The sequence below is a fragment of the Triticum aestivum genome, chromosome 3B (assembly GCF_018294505.1).
Source record: "Triticum aestivum cultivar Chinese Spring chromosome 3B, IWGSC CS RefSeq v2.1, whole genome shotgun sequence".
Classification (NCBI taxonomy): domain Eukaryota; kingdom Viridiplantae; phylum Streptophyta; class Magnoliopsida; order Poales; family Poaceae; genus Triticum; species Triticum aestivum.
In genome coordinates this window covers 790,042,286-790,054,443 of record NC_057801.1, presented here as the reverse complement: position 1 = coordinate 790,054,443, position 12,158 = coordinate 790,042,286, and the positions used below count along the sequence as shown (strand labels likewise).

Here is a 12,158-nt window from a genome sequence, read left to right as displayed (position 1 = left end):
CTTTTCTTGTTTTTGAGTCTTTCTATAGTTTTGAGTCATTTATTACTTTGAGTCTATTTATTGTTTTAACTCTTTCTATTATTTTGAATCTTCTATAATTTTGAGTTTGTTATTTTTTTAGTATTCTATTTTTTTAAATCTTTTATATTTTTGAGACTTTTATTTTTTAGAATATTTTAATTTTGAGTTTTTTTATTTTTTAATCCTTTTTATCAAAAAGGATGCATTCCAAAGCTTGCCACCACATTGTGTGATTTCTACTCACTTCATTCACTACTATTCATTGAAAAATATTTGGAGACCGTGAAAGTTCTAAACAGAGGAGCTAACTGCAGTCCCCTCCACATTTTCTCATCCGGGCTTGGGACCGGCAAAGGCAGTGTTAAACTACAAAACTACTAAACACAAAAAAATTAGCAAACACTACAACCAATCATTCAGCTAAGCAACAAGCCACACAATCAACCAAAGGCAGTATTGGCAAGACACATGATTGGCAATAAATATTCACGCAACGTTTTCACAAGATCATAACACAGACATAGTTCAAAATCACATGGAAACGTCGCGAAATCATGCTTGCCTCACTAGCAGAATCACAGTTCAAATCATGTGTGTCCACAAGAGCAGAGACACCGCTCACAAGTCACAAGAGCACAAGCAGAGGTTCAAATTACACAGAAACAAAGAGCATCACGCGTAATGGGGATTAAAAATTGAACACACATAAGAAGTACTAAGACCCAACAAGGAGCCGCGACATTGAAGACAAAGTAGTTGACAGCGTCTAATCCATATGGAACACACAACATGGACAGCTGCTGAAATGAAAATATATGTGAATCACAAAAATTGAACACACACAACATGGACAACCTGCTGCATCTAGGAAGTGAAGAAGCTCCATTCCCGAATATAAGTAAAACTAGATAATTGCTGTGAACTACCTGATTGTTCAAAAGCCCTGTTAAAGTAACTAGATAATTGCTGTTGTGGGTCTACTGCAGTCACCTGTCCGGTACAATGTAATCACATCACTCATCTCAAATAAAACATACCACTGGCTTCAATGATCAAAATGACACAGAAATAGATATACATTGGTACTGGGGTAGAGAACTTCCGCAAGAGTTCCAACACACAAAAACCAGTAGTAAAATCACCATTGGAATGAATAAAATGTACTGCTGCAAACAAAGACATTTATCTCTGAACTATATATGCTAACAATATCTTACAACAGATAATCAATACAGAAACACAGCAAATGCTAGCTAACATCCAAAAGAGGAAAATAGAGGGGGAAACGGGCCACATCTTTAAAAAGGTGCACAACAAAACCATTAGCATGCACAAAAACTAAACACTACATCAGCTAGATTTCAAGTCTTGCATGCACAAAACTACTCCCTCCGTCCAAAAATACTTGTCATCAAAATGGACAAAAAGAGATGTAATACGTCTACATACATCCCCTTTTATCCATTTTGATGACAAGTATTTCCGGACGGAGGGAGTAATTAACAAGCTAACCATCTAGGTAAACTAGAATGCCATCAGCCACAAAATTCAGAAGTGAATACATATAAAATACAAAGGAGGTAAATGCAGCTCCCTCCCTATTTTCACATCCGGGCTTGGGACCGGCAAAGGCAGTGTTAAACCACACCAATCATCATTCAAGCATACAGGCCACACCATCAAACAAATGCAACAATCACACACACACAGAGTCAAGCACACACAGAGTCACACAAACAGAGAGTCAAGCACACACACAGTCAAATCACACACAGTCACACACAGTCAAGCCACACACAGTCAAACACAGTCAAACCATACACACACACACACACAGACACACAGTCAAGCCACACATAGTCACACACATAGAATGGAGCACTTGCACACAAGAAACATACATAGATAGGGGCACAAACAGAAAGCTAATACATGCAAGACCGAAGTAAACTCAAAAAGCTATAAAGAATTTCTAGAACTTGAATGAGTAAACTGATTTCTCACAAGGGGCGAGGGTGATCCAGATCTTCGTTCCTGAAAATAGGAAGCTAGTTAGAGGCTGATTAAGTGTCTTCATCAATACCCACAAGTTTGTAGGCACAGAGACACATGCTTATTTATTTATAATTTGGTTTGTAATTCAAATATTATGAGTGTATGCATACGGACATAAAAGAAATGTTAATGTATTCTTGTTCTACTTACTAGAGAAAGCAAGGCATGTAACATGAGCAACATTCTTATAGAAATTCTGGCTAAGGTAAGCCATGTGACTTGATCACACCGGATGCTTTGCCGTGGTCAAGAGCAACCTTCCACACTGATTTATTTCTAGTGCTAGTAGATTCAGCCTGCAGGGCAGAGAAACAATGTCAGTACAAATCACCAGGCAAACCAAGCTTCTTACTTGTTGGGTCCAAATCAAGTAATTCTAGCTACCAAATAATTCAAGGTGGATGCAAGATGAAACCTCCAAACATCAACCTCACTAGTGCACACCAGCTTATAAGCTCAAGTATTGCGTTTATATTATACAGAATAAACACACAAGCCACCAGTCAAGTTCGAAATAATGTACTGATTAACCAAGCTTATGATGACTTGCCAACAGTTTGAAAGTGAACTACAGTCTAGTGTTTATTCCATTTGTAAGTACAACATGATGCAAGCAAAAACCCTAAAAGCAGAATTAATTCACTGGCCTGGTGTCTGTAAAGCATCCACTTTTTACATATTGGGAATATGCACTAACACCGACTGCCATTATCCCCTTTATGTTCAGAACAAAGACGTTGATATTTATAGGTAGTTCCTATTTTTCATATTATACATACTGGGTCATGTATTCTAAAATTGAAAAGAACCACCAAAGAATGGTTGATGTAGCCAACAGATGGAAGGCAGGTTAACTCACCGGGTGACGTGGATCAGCAAGCATGGGAAAGAGGCCTCTAACTATGAGTGATTGTCTTGCCTACAGGAAGATAATGCAACAAATATGTGTTATAACAACGGCACACTGCCAAACACCAGAGACAAGTCTTGGTCCAACATAAGCAATATTGTTTCTTATCAGGCAAGATTCTATAGTGAGTCTAGTTGAACACCACACTAAAAAGGTTACAAGGAAACAGGTTGTTCACATACTTCAAATGCGCTTGTGAAGCTCCACTTCAATTGATTTGTTTTTAGACGAGGAGTGGCATGGTGGGCCTGTACTTGGCAATTAGCCTGCAGATACTCAATACAGCATAATATATGAATCAATTTCTATTAAACTACAAGATGAGGTGAAGCGCCTATAAGAAGAAATACTCCTTTTCTCCCATCCAGATGAGGTGAAGCAAATGATGACCGAAGCCTTAACTTTAATAGCAGCCCGAACCTGGAAAATAGGTAGTGAACTATTTCATCAGACTTATAAACCCAAGTGTCACAGCCTGATATTCAATCAATGGAAAGACAGAAATTGTTCCCCTGTAAACACTAACAAAAGGTTGGAAAATGAAAAGAAACAAAATACGCACTGCAGAGGAACCAATAGACTCCAAGTGGGTCATGGGTATTTCATGGTTCTCTTGAAGTACAAATCCTGGTTGAAGACCTTCCCAGCCTGTGAAAAAATTCATGAAAATGTATCACAAATATGAAGAAAGGCAGGAAGGAGAGAATTTCTATTAGATTCCATTAGAGCACCAAAGATATACTTGTTGAGAACACATCTAGGGGCTGTTCGGAAGAAAGTATTTATTTGTAACATTTTAGTATTGAAGTCTGATTTGAGCTACAAAAGGGAACCTATCAACAAATGCCGTCACAACAGGCCCTTGTTTATCAAGAGAACATAGACCTCCAAAAGAAAGTTCACCTCAGCACAAATTCTGCCTACTATTGAAATAGTCTCAACTGGATACAACCCACGGAGAGTCTCAGCACCAAGGAGAATGGCATCGCTACCTGAACAAAACAATTGTGATTTCATGTTACAGCTTGTGTAGTTATAGTTTGTTTGGGTGCAGTAATGAGCAGCTGTACAGGATCACCAAAGTATAATATATCTGCAAGAGGCAAAAACTAACCGTCCAGCACCGCGTTTGCCACATCAGTTGCCTCCAGATGAGTAGGCCTTAGGTTGTCCGTCGTTCTGTCCACAACACGAGTAACAACGGTTTCTGAAATTAGAACACCTAAAGAACAAACAAAATAGCTCAATAGAGAAAAATACATGTTAATTACCTCCAGATTCTCAATTTTGGCAAAAATCAGAGTTTGGCTAAGATCACCTAACTTTGAGAGGAACTCCTGTGCCTATTGCAGGAAAAATACTATCAACGTTTCCAAAGTATGAAATGCAAACAAACATGTGATACTATTCAACAAAATATCAATACAAAAAAATTCAATCTGTTGGGAAAGATGGCACTGTGAAGTAGTACACTCTAAATATCAACATAATGAGTTACTTACTTGCCGCACATCTTCTGCATGCCTTGTATAAGAAACAGAGAGGAAGTCAATCTTTTTTCCCCATTTTTTTCATAACCTGAAAGTGGTGCACGCTCAGAAAGTCATTACTGCACCCAAACAATCTATAATTACGCAAGCTGCTCCCAGTTGGTGTAATTATAGTTTTTTTGGGTTACAGCAAGGAGCTCCAGTTCCACGAAAATAATAATTTAACATGTAAATCAAGTCGCCAAGTTAATACAAGGAGCAAGAGAGATTTTTGGGAGGAGTTCCTTACATCTTTGTCCTCATCAGACGGCTTGGGCATGTCGATATGGATCTGGGAGTAGTGCAATGTGAAGGCATAATAATCACAAAAAAGTTCAGAAAATAGAATAGCGCTAGGTCTGTTACCTATGATCAGCAACTACCAATACCAAAGTTGGATACCAATCAACAAACAACAATCAATCAATTGTAATAACCATGAACAAACATCAACCAATCGTGCCATATAAACATGTAATATCTCAAGGCAACAAACAACAAACAATCGGCCTACATGGTTTGTACCTTCTTAAGGCAATCAATCATCAAACAACAAACAATCCATCTTAAGGCAATCAATCAAACAACAAACAACAATCCATCTCAAGGCAATCAATCAAACAACAAGCAACAATCCATCTCAAGGCAATCAATCAAACAACAAGCAACAGTCCATCTCAAGGCAATCAATCAAACAACAAACAACAATCCATCTCAAGGCAATCAATCAATAAAACATCAAACAACAATCAATCAATCGTGCCATATGGGAAGATAAGCAAAGCATGATAACAATAAACAATTGAAAAGAACAGCATCAGAACAACCGTAACAGACAAGAACGAGATTCTCTGCATCTAGAATGGGAGCACACACGCCTTCCAGTAGAACAAGAATCGGTAGAGGGCAACCAGAGTATCAAGATCATGCGTTTGAGATATGAAAATAACGGATGAACAACACAACTGATGGAACAGAGGAACCGACTTGACAGCGCTCTAATTTCGAAACCAGAACCGATCGTTCCTGCAACCGTCTCCCCGACGCGAACATGAAACGCAGGATCATCAGATAATAGAAGCGTACGCACAAGTAAATGCAGGAACCTCGCTCCACCGTGAACACGAAACGCAGGAACAGAAGTTTCTCAAACAGACTTTAGCTTGCAAACCAGACCGACCGACCGCTCCCTCGCTCGCCCGCTTCCTCCCAGAGTCGCTCGCCTGCAAACCAGACCGACCGACCGCTCGCTCGCTCGCCCGCTTCCTCCCAGAGTCGCAGGGATGGATACCCCCGACGAAACGGCCCCAAGAACACGCGAGAGCATCAGGGCAACAACGAGGACAAGCAAAATCATTTCACAAGCGACTCTAAAGTTACGAGGAGGACGAGTAAATCAAACCAGACGCGATTTTCTATCTACACGGACGAATCAAGGACGAGAAAAATTAGTCAAATCAGACGCGCTTCAAGACAGACGAATTGAGAACGAGCAAACTGACAAATCAGACGCGATTCTTCTAATCTAAACGATGAATCCAGCAGGGACGAGCAACACAAAGTCAGAGGAGAGAGGAGAGGGAATCGAGAACGAATGCCTCACCAGACGTGAGAGGAGGAGAGGCACGAACCGAGGACGAATTGCCTCACCAGACGCGAGAGGAGAAGAGATAAGCCATGCATACCTAAAACAATATATGTTTCAAGTTGGCAACAACGGTTGTCTCTCATCAGTTCCAAGCCGATGGCTAGCCTGAAATGACATGAGCAACTTAAAATGTGAGTGTGATGCCAATGATGTTTCTATTATTCTTGAAGCAAGAAAAGTAGCTTACATCATCGGCAGCACCAGCAGTCATATTTAAAAATGAAGATTCAGATGACCTGTTATGTAATAAGCATCATATGAGTCAAAGATACTCAGAAATTAGTTTATGGTCATAACAGCACAAGCAATTATTCATGTGTGTGTATCGAAGTTATCAAGGAATCAAGGATTCAGTATAAAACAAGTCAGAAAAACTGATCAAAATTCAAACTCTGACCATTTGAAAGCATAGAAACTTACGGATGATTTATCGTCCTGCAACTCCAATAATTCACCCGGTTTGTCGTCTTTGACTTTAGCTATAGGTGAGAAGAACTAAGAACAAATAGAAGTACACAAATGGAAGTAATCAATGTGTTTTGAAATTAGCAAACATCACACCGTTTGTCTTGCATGGAGGGGGGAAATGCATTTCAGCAAACCATAAAAACAAAATAAAATCAAAGGAATACCTCTCTCGACATTGCTTGCCTATAAATCCAGCCATGGCGTACTTCTGTGTCCAGGAGCGTGCCATGGACTCATACTTGGCCCAATCAGTCTTGTATATGTGAGCAATCTCAGGCACTAGAGGATCACTGGGGTTGGGGTCCGTCAGCAACGAACAGATTGATAGGAGGACCTGTTAACAGATACGGGTAAATGTTAGAGAAATATAAATGAAGAATTTTTGTGAGATTAAGTTGCTGAAGGAACCAAGCTTATATCAGCAACAATCTTTAAGCAAAAATGGAACAACTAAGCTAGGAATGCAGATCATTACCTTTGATATGGTCAAAGCCGTGCTCCATGTCATTTCAGGCTACCCATCTCAAGGCAAATGCTGTCGTTGCTGTTGATGGAAGAGACCTGAAATATGTTCATGTCTGAATGTCAGAAAAAATAGATAAGATAGCAAGCAGCAGCAAACTAATTGTTTGAGGACCCCCAAGACATTTGTGTAACAGCAATTCCAATATCATAGAATTAATATGAACTCTTTTTTCCAAAGGTTACCTCGGTATACCGGAGATTACCTTTGGGGGCTTGAAGGGATAATCCAGTGGGAAATGGATGTTCACCAAAAATAGACCACTAGTAAACGGGCTGTCTGAGGGTCCCATGATAGTGGCCTGCCAGTGGAACATGATAGTGGCCTGCAAGTGGAACATGCCCGAATAAAAGGAAAGTAATACAGTATTACACAACAGTCAGACAAGCATATGTATGAAGCCAGTCAAGTATGAGCAAGAAAAAAGTCATATTTGCTACGAGATCAAACATTAGCCAGCTTTAGTTATGTGTGAACAAGTTCAGAATTAGGCATGAAATTGTATTATCAGGGTTATCCATCATATACACGTCCAGTACAATAATTAGAATAATTCAAAGTTCATTGATCTTAATTTCAAGAGGTTAGTGGAACCAACTACTGTATTAAAAAACATCAAGTCACCCAGGACATCCACTGAAGCCACTTATTTTCCACAAAAACACAGAACATGAGGTTTACACAACATTAACAATGCTAAAGTTGCTTCAGTAATTATATTTCTTCATGTATGCATTGATAGACCAAGGAAAACAGGTGACCATTACAACCTACTAAAACAGAGGCCACTTTTGACAAATCTCTCTATTGATCAGGCTAGTACTGTTCGTGTTTCTCAAACCAGATTTAAACAACACTACCAAAGATAAAGTTGCTTAAGTAATTATATTTATTCCAGTATGCATTAATAGACTAAGGAAGACAGGTGACCATTGGCACCTCACCTCCTAAAACATACTTCCTCCGTCCCAAAATAAGTGTCTTAACTTTGTACTAGCTTTAGTACAAAATTGTGCTAACCTTGAGACACTTATTTTCGGATGGAGGGAGTAGTTCACTCTCAAAATTTCTCCCTATTGATTTGGTTGGTATTGTTTATATTTCTTAAATAGTCTAGACCATGCCTAATAGATTAGATTGGTACTGTTTATGTTTCTTAAATAGTGCTAGTCATGCCTAACTGTCCATATAAAATGTGAAGTCATTGGCAATTTTAATTTCTTTTGGCTACAACAGTTAAGATAGCATATAGTGCTACAGGGTGGTGCATGTTCTGCCCATGTGGTACTGACTGTAAACGGTAATAAGGTTGGCATACTTCATAACCTAACAGAACAAAATCCAAGGGTTTGTTTAGTGACCCGCTTAGAAGATACATCACACACTTGACATGAGTCAATCATATTAGTAATCCATGTACAATTCATAAGCAGTATTCACCACCAATCAATCCAGCAAACCTAAAAGCACTGTGACAATACAACTAAATAATCGACAACCTAACCCCCATGACCAGTAACAACAGTTAACAACTAGACCACGCCAACGGCGTGCTCATCCAGACGCAATACAATTCAGGGCAAGATCTGGACGGAATCAAACAGGGCAGAGGGGAAATCACCTGCGCTGCATGAGGTGGGAGGGTCCTTCTGCAGGTCCTTGCAATGAGACCATTTTGTTGGTTCATACTTTCTTACAAGATCAATAATTTTGTCATCTTCCTGTAGAAAAAAATATCATAATCATAAATATAAATATAAATGTGCAAAAGGTTATTTTTCTCGAGCAAAGTCAGGAGTGCAGTGCCAAACCTCTTGAGGGCAAGGACCTTTGATGAGTTCAGGTTCTGCCATGGATGTAAATATTGTACCTCTGTCCTACCCAGAAAGAGCTCAGCTGCGTAGGTAGATAGCGACACAATATGTGAGCCCACCACACTTGCATATACAAAACATCATCCAAGCAAGTATGGCATTACTATATATAACTAGCTAAAATGTGGGCTATGCATTCATAAGGTTACCATTACCAGCCATGAGATAAACATTGTGTAAAATATAGGAACGAGTAAAATTCGAGAGGGATTATCATCGAAACACACACCAGGTTGATGAGCGATCCACGACTTCAGTTAAACCAGAAGCACACCATCAGAACAACGATAATGAATCAAATTAGGCATCATGAAAACATCCATGCAAATATCAGGTGCCAATATCTAAAACCAAAAGTTCCAGTAGCAAAATTTGGGTAAATAAACACTTTGGGACTACAGGCATCAGCATCACAAAATGTAAAGAATGTAAATATACCTGCACTATACAACCCATTAGTGTCCTTAGCAACACAATAAAGAGCAAATGAGATATGTCCATATCAACATGTTTGTACCTTAAATACTTAGAAAAGCATTATTCCAAGGACTGGACAACAGTAATACCAAAAGGAGAATATGATATACACATAAGACATAATCACAAAAAAGTTCAGAAAAAAGAATAGTGCTAGGTCTGTTACATATGATCAGGAACTGGCAATACCAAAGTTAGATACCAATCGACAAACAGCCATCAATCAATCAATCAATTGTAATAACCATGAACAAACAGGAATCAATCGTGCCATATACACATCTACCATCTCAAGGCAACAAACAGCAACAAACAACAATCAACAATCCATCTCAAGGCAATCATTCAAACAACAATCCACAATCCATCTCAAGGCAATCAATCAAGCAACAAACAACAATCCATTTCAAGGCAATCAGTCAAGCAACAAACAACAATCCATCTCAGGGCAATCAGTCAAGCAACAAACAACAATCCATCTCAGGGCAATCAGTCAAACAACAAACAACAATCCATCTCAGGGCAATCAATCAAACAATCGTGCCATATGGGAACATAAGCAAAGCATGATAACAATAAGCAATTGAAAAGAACAACATCAGAACAACCGTAACAGACAAGAACAGGACTCTCTGCATCTAGGATGGGAGCACACACGCCTGTCGGTAGAACAAGAATCGACAGAGGGCAACCAGAGTATAACAAGGGCGCATGCGATTTGAGATATGAAAATAACTAACGGACAACACGGGCAGGATCGTCACAAATCGTCACAAGTTTCTCAAACAGAAACGCAAGAACCATCGCTCCATCGCTAACACGAAATGCAAGATCGTCAGATAACAGAAGCGCACCAACAAGTTAGCTTGCAAACAGGACGGTGAACCAGAGACGCAGGGACAAAGACCCCCAAGAACACACGATAGCATCAGGGTGACGGTGAAGACGAGCAAAATCACATCAGAAGCGCTTCTAAACGGGTGACGGCGAGGACGAGCCTAAACGGTCGAATCAAAGACGAGCATAACCAATCAAATCAGACGCGCTTCTTGAAAACAGAGGAATCGAGGACGAGCAAAACTGAATGAAACAAAATCAGACGCGATTCTTCTACTCTAAACGGACGAATCGAGCGATGAGGAGCAACATGGAATCAGAGGCGAGGCATGAATCAAGGACGAATCGCCTCACCAGACGCGCGAGGACGAGAGGCCCTACACATTGCCTCGGAAGGGCGGGTCGATCCGAGGAAGACGATCTTGAACAGAGCGGTGACGGCGGAGGAGTGCGACCGCGTGAACTGCCGCCCAGACCAGGCGGCGACTAGCAGGTGCACGTGGACGAGCACCACCGCCCGCCTGGCACCGCGCGGCGACGAGCGCGCGCAGCTGGCGCACGACGTCGGTGCCCCCGCTGCCGGTCGCCCGCTTCTTGGTCGAGCCCCGGGCGCCTGCCCGCGTCCTCGGGGAGCGGCGCGGCCCCGCAGGCGGAGAGGGAGCAGGGCGGATGGATTTGGAATGGGAGGCCGGCACGGAGATCACCACGGGGACGAAGCGAGGACGGATGAAGGAGGCGAGAGGCGCGGCCCGGGCGAAGAGAGGAGGAGCGGGCCGGCCAAAGGGCAGAGCTTTATAGCCGGGGCGGAGGCGGTGGCGGCGGGCGGACACGGCTTTGCCAAGGTGGGGTTGGGGCTGGGGCTGGATCCGGATCGGGTCAGCGGCGGCGCCTTCCTTTTTCTGAGTTGGGAGCCGTTGCCGTGTCTTTCCTTTTTTTATTATTGATTGATCGAGCGGTGAAAACAAATGTGCTCTTTTTTTTCACTGCTGAAAACAAAAACAAATGTGGGTACGATGGTCGAGACGTGAGTCCGTCAGGAAGATTGGCGTCAAAGACCGTGGATATGGTGTCATGTGAACGTGCTCGGCGGCGGCCATCAGTGGTCACAAAGTTGTGTCTCCCCCAATCCAGCGAGACTTGCTGGAGGCACAGGTGTCGACGCCTCCTACCCTAGAGGTGTCGATCCAGACTTCGTGGCTGATGTCGAGCTAGGTGTGAAAGGAGATTCCTTTCACTCCTCCTACCGAAGCTCCCATGGGACCCAAGGAGTGGCGGTCTGTTCCCGCTTGGCGCCATGTCACGTGCCCCTGCATTCCAAGGGTACCTCTTCGTAAGATCGTCACTTGAATGACAACAAAGGGATGCTCTGAGTAGGCCGGACACTTTGTGTTTTTTGCAACAACAGGTTATATTGAATTACTCAGGAGGATTACAGTGTGTGCGAATACATCCTAGAAGAAAAGCAGGGGTATAATGCACCCAAATACATCTTCTAGGACAGTGGAGAAAGATTGAAAACTGGAGCTTACCTCCTAAATCCCATAGCATATGTATGCCAGGTCTGCTCTTGAAAAACTTGCCTCATTTAGCATTCACACAACATCTTGAGCATCACTTTCGATGATCACCTTGAGATGTCCAAGAGTAAGACGAATGCCATCATGAAGCACCAAGGAGCCCATAGCGCTAGCATTTTGTGCAAATTGATACCAAAGTGCTTGTGCCCGAACCAGCGCTTCAATATGGTCTCGAAGAACAACTCCCATACTACCATAGCCGTCTTGCTCGTAATAGCTCGCATCAACATTGACCTTGA

General features: G+C 41.7%; 1 pseudogene; it reads right to left on the bottom strand.

Moving 5' to 3' along the window:
- Positions 1-2,276: 2,276 nt before the first annotated feature.
- LOC123067919 (uncharacterized) lies at positions 2,277-11,439 on the bottom strand (annotated as a pseudogene).
- Between the last annotated feature and the right edge of the window lie 719 nt (positions 11,440-12,158).